The sequence below is a fragment of the Orbicella faveolata genome, unplaced genomic scaffold (genome assembly GCF_042242905.1).
Source record: "Orbicella faveolata isolate gen_17 unplaced genomic scaffold, um_ofav_v1 contig_46, whole genome shotgun sequence".
NCBI lineage: Eukaryota > Metazoa > Cnidaria > Anthozoa > Scleractinia > Merulinidae > Orbicella > Orbicella faveolata.
This window is the reverse complement of record NW_028301576.1, coordinates 33,175,001-33,192,773: the sequence shown is the minus strand read 5'-3', so window position 1 is coordinate 33,192,773 and position 17,773 is coordinate 33,175,001. Positions and strand designations below refer to the sequence as shown.

The 17,773-nt window shown below is 40.2% G+C and overlaps 1 long non-coding RNA gene and 2 pseudogenes across 2 annotated transcripts; 2 read left to right on the top strand and 1 right to left on the bottom strand.

Moving 5' to 3' along the window:
- Positions 1-4,264: 4,264 nt before the first annotated feature.
- Positions 4,265-5,120, top strand: LOC149099843 (uncharacterized; annotated as a pseudogene).
- Positions 5,121-5,570: 450 nt separating this feature from the next.
- LOC110058715 (uncharacterized) lies at positions 5,571-7,717 on the top strand (annotated as a pseudogene). The gene is made up of 4 exons (XR_016203451.1): positions 5,571-5,595; positions 6,110-6,269; positions 6,616-6,684; positions 6,904-7,717. The product of XR_016203451.1 is annotated as an uncharacterized LOC110058715 (transcript).
- A 472-nt stretch (positions 7,718-8,189) lies between these two features.
- LOC149099842 (uncharacterized) lies at positions 8,190-9,586 on the bottom strand. The gene is made up of 2 exons (XR_016203764.1): positions 9,404-9,586; positions 8,190-9,326 (listed from the first exon to the last, which is right to left on the bottom strand). It is a non-coding gene; the product is annotated as an uncharacterized LOC149099842 (long non-coding RNA).
- Positions 9,587-17,773: the final 8,187 nt, after the last annotated feature.

Below are 17,773 nucleotides of genomic sequence, written 5' to 3'. Positions count from 1 at the left end.
AAGTGGCGTTTAATGGACAAAAAGGCTTCCTGGCATTCGGCTGACCACATGAAATTATCTCCCTTCTGTTCTGCTCTGTACAGCGGGCACATAACCTGGGCATAGTTAGGCACAAACTGTCGGTAGTATCCAGCTGTGCCCAAGAATGCTTTCAACTGGTGGGGATCTGAAGGTACAGGCCACTCCTTTACTACACGTATTTTCTCTGGGTCAGTAGATATACCATCCCGAGTCACGATGTGACCTAGCACAACCACCTGATCAGACAACAGCTTGCATTTCTTAGGATTAATCTTCAAGCCAGCTTCTGCCAAGTGGAACAGAACAAGTGCAAACCTCTCCCTGTGTTCCTCCAGTGTTCGACCAAAGACTATGATGTCATCTAGATAAACTAGACAGTCTGACCAGCACAAACCCTTGAGGACAATGTGCATAGCCCGCATGAAACAAGCCGGTGCATTTGTAAGACCAAAACTCAATCGACAGAACTGGTAAAGGCCATCCGGAGTTGCAAAGGCTGTTTTCTCACGGTCTTCCACGTCAACGCCTATTTGCCAGTACCCTCTTAGCAGATCAAGGTGGGAGAACCACTGCGCTCCCGCCAAGCTCTCCAATATATCATCACACCGAGGAAGCGGATACAGGTGGTGTTTGGTTACAGAATTCAGAGCACGGTAATCCACACAAAAACGCTGGCTGCCGTCAGGCTTGGCTACCAACACAACTGGAGAGGACCATGGAGATTCGGAAGGCTCTGTTATCCCAGCCTCCAGCATCTCGTTGACTTGTCGACGCATTTCTTCTCTCTTGTGGAAAGGGACTCTACGGGGTGGCACCTGGATTGGTTGTGCGGAACCTGTGTCAATGGTGTGCTGCACTCCCTTTGCAGTACCTAAATCCATCTGTCCTCTCGAAACACAGTTAGCATGGGTGGCCAGTACTTCATAATGCTGGTGTTTTTCCTCCTCAGGTACTGACTCACAGTTGATTGGGAATAGTTCTTCCATTGACTTGCAGCAGCTTTCAAAGTCTTCGATGTGTACTGTACTGCATCATTTAACTCCAGGTAGAACACTCACATCTTTCTCAGAGGAAACTGAAGAGACAATTTTGTAGCCCATACTTGTATGGCCCTCTTTGGACGACTCCCACTTGCTCTCCAATGGGTCGAGACCTCCTATGTTACTGCACCTGTAGACCCTTATTGGCTGGTTGGATGGATTGAAAACTTGAACCGGGACTCGGCCACCCTTGATGGTTACTGCGGTTCGAAATGCTCCTGCTGCATATCGTTCTGTGAACTTGTCTGAGGGTTCCAGCATACCCACTAACTCATCTAAGCCATTTGCTTCCTGCACCTGACAAGGTATGTCTGCAACCATGTTTGGTAACAACGTTATGGTTTTGGCCACTGTGATTCTGCAAACCTTGTCAAGGTGCCCAAAGACGATCTTGCTGGGTCCTTCCTTAGTATTGACAGTCTCAGTGTCAAAGTCAAGCACACGTTTGTGGGTCTTAAGAAAATCTATGCCAACTAATACTTCTGGTGCCAGGCCCCCACACACAAACACCATGTGTTGTGCTACAATACCACCGAGCTTAAGTGTTACCTTTACTGACCCCAGGATATCAAGTGGCATATTGTTAGCTCCAAGGACGGGCTTTTGCTGAGACAAGAGTTTCTCCGTACAGCTCCTAACACGATAATACAGTATGTCACTGATAATTGTTGCCTGAGCACCAGTGTCCAATAAAGCTCAACATCTGACACCATTTACTTCGCAGTCCAGAAATGCACCTTGAGAGGGTCCGGGCTGGGTCACTTCTGGTTGTGCCCCACCCTTCTCAAGTTTCCCTGAAATGGAATGCTCTGCAATGGGCAATCACGGATGAAGCGAGTCAAGCTGCCACACTTAAAACATGCTCTGGGGCCTTGTCTAGATTCCACACCTTCATGCGTCCCTGCACTTGATTCTTGTCCTGCATGAGGAATATTTTTCAGTTTCTGTAGAATTTCAGCTTGCTGTTGAAAGAGCTCTCTTGCCCATGGTGGGGGCTCTTGAGTCCCCTGTTGAGAACCAGGACCAAAACTTGTCTGAAAGGTGCTGTAACTGGCTGAAGAGGCACCCTCTTCTTCTCCTGAGCTTGTGGTAAGCACTCGGGCACTGCCTTTTTCCAGGACTTTCTGATTAGATTCATAGCGTTGTGCAGCAGCCAAGGCCTCATCCAAGGAATTGGGGCCCAGGTCCAAAACTTTTTCACGCAAGCTTATTGGCGTAAGTGCACCCACAAAAAATCTCTGGCGGTACGATTTAAAATTTCCGGGGGGTCATCCGGGTAAGCTAGCTCCACGAGACGAGAAATATCACATCTCAACTTGTGCAAATCCTTGTTGGCTTGTCTCGACTTGGCCCGTAAGGTAGAAATATGTACTTGACAAGATTCTTTGAGATGAAAACGATCTGTCAGGGCCCGCTCGACTGTCACCCACGTGCTTGTTTGACCCGTCGGTAAACTGTAATATGTTTGTTCGGCAAGACCCTTCAAATACGCCGGCAATATCTGACATTGCAGTTCCTGATTCCATTTGTTAAGTGCCGCAATACTTTCAAATTTCCTCAGCCAAGCCAGCCAATTTTCCCCCGGACCAGCCAAGAAACTTTCAGACTTGATTCGAAGTGCACTGTGTACATCGGGCGAGCTGGCTGAGCTGGACGAGCTGGCCAAAGCAGATGCTGAACTCTCGCTTTTCGTGGCAAGTTTCGCTTCCATTTGGGCTAGTTTCGCCTCCAACGCTTTGACAGTTTCTTCCATGGTCTTTCCTTTCACAAAAAAAGATCCCACCGCTACCACCAAATGTAACGTGAACGAAAAGGAAAACTGTTTGCCTTCACAACACAACACCGAAGCACACACGCTCCGTTCACACACGCGCACACACGGCGCAAGCGCGGTGAGTCATTAGGGCTCAGGCCCTACGCTACAAGTAAAATACTTAAAAATAATTGGGTAAGGTTGAGCAAAATATTGTGATTTGTCAGTAGTGAGCAGCTCAATTATTATTCACCAAAACCGAAGGCTGAAGCAAATGATTGATCTGCACAACACTGACAAATCACGATATTTTTCGATAACTAAGTTCAATAATTGTTTTATCATTCGATCACTAATTTTGTTTCATATTTTAATCCCTTCTTGACTGATCAGGAAAGCCATCTGCCATTTTTCGCTTGTGAGTGTGGTTTCAATTACCCATGAGCAGAATATTATTTTTACACATTACTTACGCATGAGCATGCCATTATCTGTAGGCAGTTATTTGCAAGTCACTTGGTGGGCTCTCAGCCAATCCAAAGGATGGAAAAAAAATGCATCGAATGATAAGATTCATTGTTCATATCCTCAACCCAGTGAGGATATGGAAAATACACCACTTGGATCCCAGATGTAGTATTGTATCAATTCTACAATAAAAATACACCAATTATTGGTGTATTTTACACCATGTACTGTGCAGTTCCAGAAAATATCCATATTACCCCCACAGAAGGCATTAGAATTTCCTGGGGATGGGGGGTTGGGGGTTTCCAGTAAGACCCAAAAATTAAAGAAAAGTATGAAGTTTAATTGGAATTTCCAGAGGGCTTCAGAGTTCTTACAAAAAATCCCTTCCATGGGGGAGGTATGAATAATTTCTGGAAGTACACATTTTGGTATATTTTCGAACCATTATTGATTATTTTTCTCTGTATACCAGTAATAAAGCAATACAAATGCTGAATTTAAGTCATTTCAGTTTTGCATAGTTATAATGTTAAGGGCTACAACTACAAGATCAAGGTCTTCTTTGTATTTTTCTTACTTATGTGCATACAAGAGATATTTTCAGTATACAAATACTCTTGTTTGAGAGAGAATCAATTACCTTTTTGTAAGCAAACAAAACTTAATTTTTACACCAAGAAAGCCTCAGAAAAAATAATGAATGTTGATCTCAGTTGAAACTACAACCTGTTGTGGGTGTCACTAACGCAAATGATGCTCATCTATAAGTATGACATGTATAATGCTAGGTAGAGACATTGCCTTTGATCAGAGGCCTAGAATGTTTCATCTTTATACAAAAAAGAGCACCTGATGAAAATACCAGTACCTACAATTCAAGACAGAGTGCAGTTATGGGAGATAGTAAATTCCAACCAGCCATGTTATGACTTGTCGTAAATGAACTGTATATCCCATACATTCAACCAATATTTAAGTTATGGTTCACAATGTCAAAAATTTCACAAGATTTCAATGTAGTTTTGTGTGCAGTGTGAATATCATTGTGGAACATCTTTACAGGAGTGACACATCTACTGATGAATTCAGTAATTACAGTGAATGGAGTCTTGATAGCTATGGCAGTCCCGAGTATCCTGAAGTTACACAGCTCAACTTGGTGAAAAGTGAGTATCCAGTCAACCTTCAATGATTAAAGTTGGTATGCAAACACCAGTTTGCAAAAATACCAATACATCATTCTAGTATTATCAGCAGCAGCACATTTACAAGATCCCAGAAGCACTGTGCAGCCCCTGTGGATAAGGAGAATTGGGATGAAATGAATTCTTTGATAACTGCTATTCTTTAACAGTATGGTGACTTGTGTTTGTGTGGTGATGGTAGGAATGACTCTCCAGGACATAGCACAAGATATTGTGTCTACACGCTAATGGAGCATGCCAGCAAAGTACTTGTGGACATGGCAGTTGTTGACAAAAGGGAGACGGGGTAACTCTGTTATCATAGAGAAAGAAGGTTTGAGATGACTTCTTCAGAAGATAGCTAGTGTTCTTCCCTTCAGTGAACTTGCAACAGATACTTCTTCATCAATTATGAAGCTTGTCCATGATACGAAAGGTATGCTTATGTTGTTTGCATATTTTCATCTAGAGCATCTCATCACCCAAGTCTTAAATCCCTTTATTCTCAGTGTTTGGGAATGGCTTCCCTTAGTGGTGTTGAGTCTAAATACATGTATTAAAAGTTCTTTGAGAACCTGGCAGCTGATCAATAGTTTGTATATTATATAGTAAACAGTTATGTTCATCAAGGAAGTAAAGAAACCTGGATTTGTTCACCAACAGTTGTTGAGGTTGTGCCTTGAGAATTATAACTACTGATAAAACAGCAATCAGAGAGAACTTCATAGTCAACACGCCCTTTGCACGATGCAGTCACATGTTACGGAATTAATTATGCTGAGACACAACTTACACAGTGGGACTTCCAAAACAAAGGAACTCATACCAGTCCAGCCCGAGTTTCCTTTCTTTTGAAAGTCCCACTGAGTGTGTAACTTGCATCCCACCATAATGAATTCCGTACCATGTGACCGAATAGTGCAAAGGGCTTATTAGCTAATAATAGCTGCTTTTGTTTTGCTAGAAAAATTTCCACATCTGTTGGAACTCTTTCACTCTCTTCAGTTGATATTTGGCACAAGGCAAAGAAGCTGAGCAAGTGCAGGTTTTGTCAATGCCATTTACATCTTGCACATATGATCTAGTTTCCCAAACAAAACAATGTTTCTAGTTGTCTTTGTGCTGAGTAAGTTGGCCACCCTACTTTGTTTCTTTGAGCTAAATTGCCTCTGTTTTTGTTTTCTTTTTTTTCGTAACAGGCTGCTCCCATCAGAAGATGAAAGCCTTTGAAAGACTAGATTGATGACAATGTCAACCACTTCTGGTTCTGCTGTCAAAGTTGTGACAGAAGTGTAGATGAACTGAAGATTGGAAACAATATTCCCTTTTATTGAATATTGTGCTCAACAGGAGTGCCTTTGTTGCATGATCTACACAAAGCAGTTTTGCTGTACAAATTTTTTCCTATGAGGTGCAATTTTCTTGCTGCTGTCTTATAGTTTGGTTTGAGTGCATGACACTTTATCTCACATTAATCAGAATCTTCAGCTGCACTCAAAGTGTATGGGCTTATTAATGTTCATGAAGTTCCCTTGCACTTCGTGTTTCTGTAATATTTTGTTTAGTTCTAGTACTGTGCATGTTAATCATTTTTAATTTTTAGAAAACTTGACTTGGTGTTCTTCACCATGTTTGTGCAGAACACGAATAGACTAAAGGAGCCTCCCACCATTCCCCTGATGAAACAGGAACTTCAGGAAAGACATATTTGGCAAAGTCTTCGAAAGCTGTAACAACTCTCAGGGATGTTGTTTTAGATGAGAAGTAGTTCAACAACTTGGAGTTTTATCTTCAGTTCAGGTCAGTAATTTCCGTAGTCGGCAGTGGTGTAATAAACTTGAAAACTGTTAATTTTCTTGCTTTGGGCAAAATGTTTCCACCTCCCCCTTCCTCAAGCAACCCACCGCTGCCAATGAATCTCGCACATTCCATACATAGAGCAAGCACTTTATTATTAGAAAAGGTTGTTTGAATATCAAGGGTTTCTTTTAATATTCAAGGTGGCAGATCATGATAGGAAATTACAACACTAAAGTACTATCATGACAGTAGATGTAGTGTTATGGCTACATTCGCATATATCATCATTGTTACTAAAGTACTACTTTACCATTCATGATAACTTTTAGTTTTATCATTTTTATAGGCATACAAGTCTCCTGGAGAGTTACAATAGCATGCTCACCAAATATGCCCCAAAGCGTATGGCATTCAAGTAAGGAAATCAATCTTGTGTATTGTTTATGACTGTATGCCTTTCTGTCTTTGCAGGTCTTTTGACAGACTCCTGCTGTCAGAGACCACACGCAGTAACGATATAAAGATTAGTGTTAAAGAAGTTTCCCATCATTGATAATCTATATTCAATTTCTGCTGTAGCCTGTTCTTGCATTTGTAATGATTACTTTCAACTTTTTTAACATGTTTTTTTCAGATATCCCTACTTTATCATGGGGATAATATTAGCTGCCATCGATCATAACATACATGTATATCTCTCAAGAGCGAAGCATGTGAATGCAGATGCTTATGCATGTGGTTACAGGAAATACTCTAAACGCACCCAATAGTTCCATACTGAGATTGTCAAAGAAGAAAAGAGCTACAGCTATTTTCCTTTCATGATTGCCAAGACGCTCAAAGGATGCTGTCTTTTAGAGGGGAGCTTTTCACAGCCAACAGATGACAACCTGTTTAATCCCAAGCAGATAGCCCTACAACTGGAATGAATTAATGAACACAGCACTTTCCACAGAAGAGTTACTTAGGGTCCATCCCGCCTGTCCAAAGCTGCTCTTTCTAGTTAATTTTAAATTTCTTCCAAAAAAAAATAAATCGTTGTGGAATAGCAGCAGAAATTGTTGATCATCATGAAAAGGGTCTTTGAATCTTCTTACTTACAGTATTGTATTTTTTGGTTTTGGGGGTAGGAAGTACGTGGAATTTTACAAGACCATTCTCTTTTTCAATTTCAATACACAAACCAATAGAACAACAGGTCGAAACGAAGTAATTTGGAAGCAATGAGAAATTCTGCCTCCGGTGTGGAACGCTAAAGAGATGTGAACGGGAAAGTATGCTGAGCAGTTCCGCGGACGGGACATTCACGATAGGACATTACTTTGAAACGAGATTTCGTTACGAGACCGTTGTTCGCTTTCTGGTGGCAATTTCTCAACCACGAAATGTAACATTCGGTATTTTCTTATCATTTTCATTGCCAATCCCTTTTTGCAAACCTCCTATAATACCAAGAAAGAGGAAAAACATTATGGTGTATTGAATACGCTCAAAAATGCTACTGGCACAAGGCAAACGAGGAAACAGTCGTTGACTAAGTTTTCATGAGGGACATTTAAATTCTTAAATATATGCCTCCCATGCGTCACTTGAAGCCAGACATTTTTTAGCCTGACCGAACATTTAAACACGCACTAAAACTTTTACCAGAGCATCAATCAAAACACGTTGCTACCCTTCCTTTTAACATCCAGAATTACGGTGTTCATATGACCAGCGCAGTTCCAAGCTCTAAGAGCTTCTTGTTAACCGCGCGGCCATGGGCCGAGCGCGGTTCTAGGTTTACCCGGGGTTTATTTATTTTTTTTTGTCGGTGACCAGACCCAAGCTCCCTCTCGGCCAAATTTTGAGTCACGCAACGTGTGAAGTTTTTCCGCCAGAAGCTGTAAAAACATAAATACACGGACAATTTTAGGGATATTGTTTTCTTTTTTGTATATTTTCTTTTCGTTTTATCGAAGCGTTGGATTCAAAGGGAATAATAAATACGCTAAAAAAAGCTATTACGTTAGCCATGGAATGCGTTGACGTTGCAGCTTTCACTTTCGCTACGTGACAAATAAGATTGTGTTTACTTCGCAAGTTTATTTCGGCAGAAGCGACGGTCATTAATTTATTTGCAAGTTTGCAAGCATTTCTTGCGGTTTTAGGCAAATGAAGTAAATTCTTTGGCTGTTTCATCGCAGCCAGTTCGGTAATCAGAAGGAAAATTAAATATTTGCAAGCCAAGCAAAGAACATGTCACAACATGCAAGGATTGCGTCATTGGTAGGGAAATAACCACCGTACTAAAGATAGCCGTGGATAACGCAATTCCTGAATTATGTGACTCGTTAGACTTCTTTGCTAACCCTTTCCTTAGGGGAAAAACAATTAAATTTAATCGTGACTTTAAAGAAAGAAAGCGGTTTGTAATAGTGTTCGTATCTTCATTCCCATACATATGCCGAAGAAAGTTCCAGATTAAGACTATTACGTCATCGGAGATTTCACAACGGCTACGACTGATGGTGCAATAATACAGGTTGTGTTGATCAAGTGATGTGGTGTCTAGAGAAACCAATGAATCACCAAGGATTGCTTTAGAACGTACACTCCGTTGCGACTGTAGTGCTAAGAAAACAGTTAAATTTTAAAAGCGCGGTTATAAGATCTAACAGATCTTCTTGTTTTTTTAGTTTTGTCGGTGACCAGACCCAAACTTCCACACGGCCAAATTTTGAATGATGCAACCTGTGATGTTTACTCGCCAAAGGCTGTTGAAACATTAATACAAGGACAATGTTACGGATATTGTTTTCTTTACTTTGGTTAAAATATATTTTCTTTTGGTTTTATCGAAGCGTTGGATTCGAAGGGAAATAATAAATACGCTAAAAAAAGGCGTTACGTCAGCCATAGAATGCGCTGACCTTGCAGCTTTCACTTTCGCTACGTGACGAATAAGGTCGTGTGAAGCTACCAACAGGACGTGACATTATCTCCAGCAAGCAATATAATTTAGAACGCACACTTTATTTACTGGCGATCAACAACTGTGGCTCATTGTGGTTAAAACTGAAATAGACATGAACAGAACAAACAAACAAAGCGAAAATGGCGCAAACTAAAACCCAAGAAAGTAACAGACTTACATTTGTAATGCGATGCTGGGCTATAACTGGCTGAGATGCCGCTGTGATAAGACAACAACTGCACTAGATGCTTCGATTTCACTACTGCCCTCCGATCCGCATTGCTAGAACTAAAAAAAAGGCGCTGCTAACAGGCTATTTGAATAAATTACGCAACGATACAAGCGCCACATTCCAACACGTTGCACGATACAATACAAAATATACACTCTAATTAACCGAACGCATATTAACACCATTTTGGGGCGTTTTGATCTTACATCGTGTTTACTTTGCAAGTTTATTTCGGCAGAAGCGACGGTCATCAATTTATTTGCAATTTTGCGAGTATTTCTTGTGGTTTTAGGCCAATGAAGTAAATTCTTTGGCTGTTTAATCGCAGCGAGTTCGATGATCAGAAGGAAAACTAAATATTTGCAAGCCAAGCAAAGAACATGTCACAACATGCAAGGATTACGTCATTGGTAGGGAAATAACCACCGTACTAAAGGTAGCCGTGGATAACAGAAGTCTTAAATTATGTGACTCGTGTGACTACTTTGCTAGCCCTTTACTTGTGGAAAACACCAATTAAATTTAATCATAACTTTTAAGAAAGAAAGCTGTTGTTAATAGTTATTATCGTATTGTTCATATCGTGCATGCCCATACCTATCCCGAAGAAAGTTCCAGATTAAGACCGATACGTCATCGGAGACTTCTACGACGGCTACGACTGATGGTGCAATAATAGAGTTTGTGTTGATCAAGTGATGTGATGTCTACAGTATCAAAAGAATCATCAAGGACTTCTTTGGAATGTGCCATGCGTTGCGACTGTAGTGGTAAGCAAACAGTTAAATTTTAAAAGCGCGGTTATAAGATCTAATAGATCTTCTTGTTAACCGCGCGGCCATGGGCCGAGCGCGGTTCTAGGTTTACCCGTGGTTTATTATTAACCGCGCGGCCATGGGCCGAGCGCGGTTCTAGGTTTACCCGGGGTTTATTTATTTATTTTTTTTGTCGGTGACCAGACGCAGACCTCCGCTCGGCCAAAGTTTGAGTCACGCAACGTGTGATGTTTTCGCGGCAGAAGCTGTTAAAACATAAATAGACGGACAATTTTACGGATATTGTTTTCTTTTTTGTGGAAAAAATATATTTTCTTTTCGTTTTATCAAAGCGTTGGATTTAAAGGGAATAATAAACACGCTAAAAAAAGGTATTACGTCAGCCATGGAATGCGTTGACGTTGCAGCTTTCACTTTCGCTACGTGACAAATAAGATCGTTTTTATTTTGCAAGTTTATTTCGGCAGAAGCGACGTTCATTAATTTAATTGTAATTTTGCGAGTATTTCTTGTGGTTTTAGGCAAATGAAGTAAATTCTTTGGCGGTTTCATCGCAGCGAGTTCATAGATCGGAAGGAAAATTAAACATTTGCAAGCCAAGCAACGAACTTGTCAGAACGTGCAAGGATTACGTCATTGGTAGGGAAATAACCACCGTACTAAGGATAGCCGTGGATAACGCAATTCTTGAATTATGTGACTTGTGTGACTTCTCTGCTAGCCCTTTACTCAAGGGAAAAAACAATTTAATTTAATCGTGACTTTTAAGAAAGAAAACTGTTGTTAATAGTGTTCGTATCTTCATGCCCATACGTATCCCGAAGAAAGTTCCAGATTAAGACTATTACTTCATCGGAGATTTCACACCGGTTACGACTTATGGTGCAATAATACAGTTTGTGTTGATCAAGTAATGTGGTGTCTACAGTAATCAATGAATCATCAAGGATTGCTTTGGAATGTACACTGCGTTGCGACTGTAGTGCTAAGAAAACAGTTAAATTTTAAAAGCGCGGTTATAAGATCTAACAGATCTTCTTGTTATTTTTTTTTTTTGTCGGTGACCAGACGCAGACCTCCGCTCGGCCAAACTTTGAGTCACGCAACGTGTGATGTTTTTCCGCCAGAAGCTGTTAAAACATAAATACACGGACAATTTTACGGATATTGTTTTCTTTTTTGTGGGTAAAATATCTTTTCTTTTCGTTTTATCAAAGCGTTGGATTTCAAGGGAAAAATAAATACGCTGAAAAAAGGTATTACGTCAGCCATGGAATGCGCTGACGTTGCAGCTTTCACTTTCGCTACGTGACAAATGCGATCGTGTTTACTTTGCAAGTTTATTTCGGCAGAAGCGACGGTCATTAATTTATTTGTAATTTTGTGAGTATTTCTTGTGGTTTTACGCAAATGAAGTAAATCCTTTGACTGTTTCATCGCAGCCAGTTCATAGATCGGAAGGAAAATTAAATATTTGCAAGCCAAGCAAAGAACGTGTCAGAACGTGCAAAGATTACGTCATTGGTAGAGAAATAACCACCGTACTAAAGATAGCCGTAGATAACGCAATTCTTGAATTATGTGACTCGTGTGACTTCTTTGCTAAACTTTAACTCAAGGGAAAAAAACAATTAAATTTAATCGTGACTTTAAAGAAAGAAAGCGGTTTGTAATAGTGTTCGTATCTTCGTGCCCATACATATCCCGAAGAAAGTTCCAGATTAAGACTATTACGTCATCGGAGATGTCACAACGGCTACGACTGATGGTGCGATAAAAGAGTTTGTGTTGATCAAGTGCTGTGATGTCTACAGTAATCAATGAATCATCAAAGATTGCTTTGGAATATGCACTGCGTTGCGACTGTAGTACTAAGAAAACAGTTAAATTTTAAAAGCGCGGTTATAAGATCTAACAGATCTTCCTGTTAACCGCGCGGCCATGGGCCGAGCGCGGTTCTAGGTTTACCCTTGGTTTATTTTTTTAACCGCGCGGCCATGGGCCGAGCGCGGTTCTAGGTTTACCCGGGGTTTATTAACCGCGCGGCCATGGGCCGAGCGCGGTTCATGTTCTACCCTTGGTTTATTTTTTTTAATTTTTTTTTTGTCGGAGACCAGACGCAGATCTCCACTCGGCCAACTTTGAATTACGCAATCGGTAATGTTTACTCGGCAAACCTTGTTTCTTCAGGGTCAACAGAAATCTCAGATTACAAAATCACGCCGAACCTACACGTTGCAAAAAAATCTCTTCAAAACCCTGACATCGAAGCGATATATCACTTTAGCGTTAATAGCCACCTCATATCGGCAGTATTAAAATCTATTCGTTAACAATCCAGCTTCATCATATTAAAATTTCAACGAAATCGAACAAAACCAGAACTAAATATTATTAGATTTTTTTTGTAACCTAGCTTCATTGCGTGAGTCGACAAAGGAAGCGACGGTCGCCCATAGCCACCGAAACACATTAACATAACCAGTGAACCTACGTTTCGGTCAAAAAAATCCAGGATTATTGCCTGAAAGCTGAAAATTCAAGAGGAACATCTTTTTCGAACTTTTCTCAAGTTATTTAGACGAAAAAATGACCTCGGCGGACTCCAAAAGAGAACGAAACAAAAAACAGAACGAGACAGTGAGAAGAGCCGATAATTTATTCACCGCGTGGCCTTCGTTACGTTCACGTTAAAAAAACCTTACTTCTGGATAATTTCAGCCTTACAAGTCAGCAACTGGTCCCAAATTACTTTCTGTATCCTTACAAATGTCCTGACTTCCATCTCCGAAAGATTTGGCCGCAATTTTTTAGCAAATAAACATTTCGCCGACAGCAATCACCATTACGGTGGCTTGCAACTAATTCGCTAACTTTAAAAAACCCTCCCGAGGGGGGGATATGACGAAAAGAGCTGAAAAATGATGACCGGAAATAGAGTAATTTTCTCAGCTTCCAGTGTGCCAAATTTGCTGGAAATAGGTTCAAAACCGATATTTTTTTTTCGTTTTTTTTTCTTCGGGTCACTCATGCTACCAAAACAGTTAACTTTTAAAAGCGCGGTTGTAAGATCTTAAAGATCTTCTTGTTTTTTTTTGTCGGTAACCAGACGCAGACCTCCGCTCGGCCAAAGTTTGAGTCACGCAACGTGTGATGTTTTTGCGCCAGAAGCTGTTAAAACATAAATACACGGACAATTTTACGGATATTGTTTTCTTTTTTGTGGATAAAATATATTTTCTTTTTGTTTTATCAAAGCGTTGGATTTAAAGGGTATAAAAAATACGCTAAAAAAAAGGTATTACGTCACCCATGGAATGCGTTGACGTTGCAGCTTTCACTTTCGCTACGTGACAGATAAGATCGTGTTTACTTTGCAAGTTTATTTCGGCAGAAGCGACGTTCATTAATTTATTTGTAGTTTTGCGAGTATTTCTTGTGGGTTTAGGCAAATGAAGTAAATTCTTTGACTGTTTCATCGCAGCGAGTTCATAGAGCGGAAGGAAAATTAAATATTTGCAAGCCAAGCAAAGAACTTGTCAGAACATGCAAGGATTACGTCATTGGTAGGGAAATAACCACCGTACTAAAGATAGACGTGGATAACGCAATTCTTGAATTATGTGACTTGTGTGACTTCTCTGCTAGCCCTTTACTCAAGGGAAAAACTATTTAATTTAATCGTGACTTTTAAGAAAGAAAGCTGTTGTTAATAGTGTTCGTATCTTCATGCCCATACGTATCCCGAAGGAAGTTCCAGATTAAGACTATTACTTCATCGGAGATTTCACACCGGTTACGACTGATGGTGCAGTAATACAGTTTGTGTTGATCAAGTAATGTGGTGTCTACAGTAATCAATGAATCATCAAGGATTGCTTTGGAATGTACACTGCGTTGCGACTGTAGTGCTAAGAAAACAGTTAAATTTTAAAAGCGCGGTTATAAGATCTAACAGATCTTCTTGTTTTTTTTGTCGGTGACCAGACGCAGACCTCCGCTCGGCCAAACTTTGAGTCATGCAACGTGTGATGTTTTTCCGCCAGAAGCTGTTAAAACATAAATACACGGACAATTTTACGGATATTGTTTTCTTTTTTGTGGGTAAAATATCTTTTCTTTTCGTTTTATCAAAGCGTTGGATTTCAAGGGAAAAATAAATACGCTGAAAAAAGGTATTACTTCAGCTATGGAATGCGCTGACGTTGCAGCTTTCACTTTCGCTACGTGACAAATGCGATCGTGTTTACTTTGCAAGTTTATTTCGGCAGAAGCGACGGTCATTAATTTATTTGTAATTTTGTGAGTATTTCTTGTGGTTTTACGCAAATGAAGTAAATCCTTTGACTGTTTCATCGCAGCCAGTTCATAGATCGGAAGGAAAATTAAATATTTGCAAGCCAAGCAAAGAACGTGTCAGAACGTGCAAAGATTTCGTCATTGGTAGGGAAATAACCACCGTACTAAAGATAGCCGTAGATAACGCAATTCTTGAATTATGTGACTCGTGTGACTTCTTTGCTAAACCTTAACTCAAGGGAAAAAACCAATTAAATTTAATCGTGACTTTAAAGAAAGAAAGCGGTTTGTAATAGTGTTCGTATCTTCGTGCCCATACATATCCCGAAGAAAGTTCCAGATTAAGACTATTACGTCATCGGAGATGTCACAACGGCTACGACTGATGGTGCGATAAAAGAGTTTGTGTTGATCAAGTGCTGTGATGTCTACAGTAATCAATGAATCATCAAAGATTGCTTTGGAATATGCACTGCGTTGCGACTGTAGTACTAAGAAAACAGTTAAATTTTAAAAGCGCGGTTATAAGATCTAACAGATCTTCCTGTTAACCGCGCGGCCATGGGCCGAGCGCGGTTCATGTTCTACCCTTGGTTTATTTTTTTTTATATTTTTTTTGTCGGAGACCAGACGCAGATCTCCACTCGGCCAACTTTGAATTACACAATCTGTAATTTTTACTCGCCAAATCTTGTTTCTTCAGGGTCAACAGAAATCTCAGATTACAAAATCACGCCGAACCTACACGTTGCAAAAAAATCTCTTCAAAACCCTGACATCGAAGCGATATCACTTTAGCGTTAATAGCTACTGGTCACACATCGGCAGAAGGTAAATCTATTCCTTAACAATCCAGCTTTATCGTGCTAAAATTTCAGCGAAATCGAACAACACCAGAATCAATTAGAATTTTTTTTGTGACCTCACTCCCCAGACTTGACCTAACAAAGGGAGCAACGGTCGCCCATAGCAACCGAAAAACACGAACACAACAAAGCCGACGTTTCGGCCAAAAAACTCCAGAATTATCGCCTGAGAGCTTAAACTTGAATGGGAACATCTTTTTCGAACTTTTTTCAACTCATTTAGACGAAAGAATGGCCTGGGCGGGCTACAAAAATGACCAAGAGAAAAAACAGAACAAGACAGCAGAACAAACCGATAATATTTCACCGCGTGGCTTTCGGCACGAAAACGAAAATACAGCTTACTTCTGGATAAATTCAGCCTTAGAAGCCACCAACTGGTCCCATATTACTTTCTGTATCCTTACGAATGTCCTCGCTTCCATCTCCGAAAGATTTTGCCCCAATTTTGAGCAAATAAACATTTCGCCGACAGCGACCACCATTACGGTGGCTTGCATACTAAATTAGCTAACTTGACAAAATTCTCCCGAGGGGGGAGGATGTGAGGAAAAGAGCTGAAAAATGGCCTGTAATTGGCTAATGATGAGATCTTCCCACTGTCCAAATTTGGTGAGAATCGAAAGTAACGCCAATTTTCTGTCACATTTTCAATCTGTAGCCACTGGAGTGACCAAAATCGATACATCGGTCGGGATAGAGTTTCATTATTAAATTACATGACTTGTGTGACTACTTTGCTAGCCCTTTACTCGTGGAAAACACCAATCAAATTTAATCATGTCTTAAAAGAAAGAAAGCTGTTGTTAATAGTGTTATTATCGTGTGGTTCATATCGTTCATGACCATACATATCCCGAAGAAAGTTCTAGATTAGGACCATTACGTCATCGGAGATTTGTCAACGGCTACCACTGATGGTGCAATAATACAGTTTGTGTTGATCAAGTGATGTGATGTCTTTAGTAAGAAAAGAATCATCAATGACTGCTTTGAAATGTGCACTACATTCCGACGGTAGTGCTAAGCAAACAGTTAAATTTTAAAAGCGCGGTTATAAGATCTAAAAGATCTTCTTGTTCTTTTTAGTTTTGTCGGTGACCAGACCCAAGCTTCCACTCGGCCAAATTTTGAATGACGCAACCTGTGATGTTTACTCGCCAAAAGCTGTTGAAACATTAATACAAGGACAATGTTACGGATATTGTTTTCTTTACTTTGGTTAAAATATATTTTCTTTTGGTTTTATCGAAGCGTTGGATTCGAAGGGAAATGATAAATACGCTAAAAAAAAGGTATTACGTCAGCCATGGAATGCGCTGACGTTGCAGTTTTCACTTTCGCTACGTGACAAATAAAATCGTGTTTACTTTGCAAGTTTATTTCGGCAGAAGCGACGGTCATTAATTTATTTGCAATTTTTCGAGTATTTCTTGTGGTTTTAGGCCAATGAAGTAAATTCTTTGGCTGTGTCATCGCAGCGAGTTCGGTGATCAGAAGGAAAATTAAATATTTGCAAGCCAAGCAAAGAACTTGTCAGAACATGCAAGGATTACGTCATTGGTAGGGAAATAACCACCGTACTAAAGGTAGCCGTGGATAACGGAAGTCTTAAATTATGTGACGCGTGTGACTACTTTTGTAGCACTTTACTCGTGGAAAACACCAAAGAAATTTAATCATGACTTTTAAGAAAGAAAGCTGTTGTTAATAGTGTTGTTATCGAATCGTTCATATCGTTCATATCGTGCATGCCCATACATATCGCGAAGAAAGTTCCAGATTAAGACCATTACGTCATCGGAGATTTCACAACGGCTACGACTGATGGTGCAATAATACAGTTTGTGTTCATCAAGTGATGTGATGCCTACAGTAACAAAAGAATCATCAAGGACTGCTTTGAAATGTGCACTGCGTTGCGACTGTAGTGGTAAGCAAACAGTTAATTTTTCAAAGCGCGGTTATAAGATCTAACAGATCTTCTTGTTTGTAAAGCTCGCCCGTGTCAACTCAGAGCGAAGGTGCCGCCATCCGTGCCGGAAGTAAAATGGAATGCGTAGAGCTTTGTAATTTTCATTTCTGCTGCGCATTCATTTTTTTGTCAGCCAATAAAAAAATTCGAATTTTTGGGTGTGTCCGGTACGGTGGCCCATAGGGGCAAAACACAACTCAATTTCTCTTCTGAAACGCAACAATCTTTTGGAGAACACAACAATCTTTTGGAGAACACAACAATCTTTTAGAGAACACAACAATCTTTTCAAGAACACCACAATCTTTTTCAGAACACAACGAAATTTCCTGATACACAACAATCTTTTTTGAAACACAATAAAATTTTCTGATACACAAACGCAAACTAAAACACAACA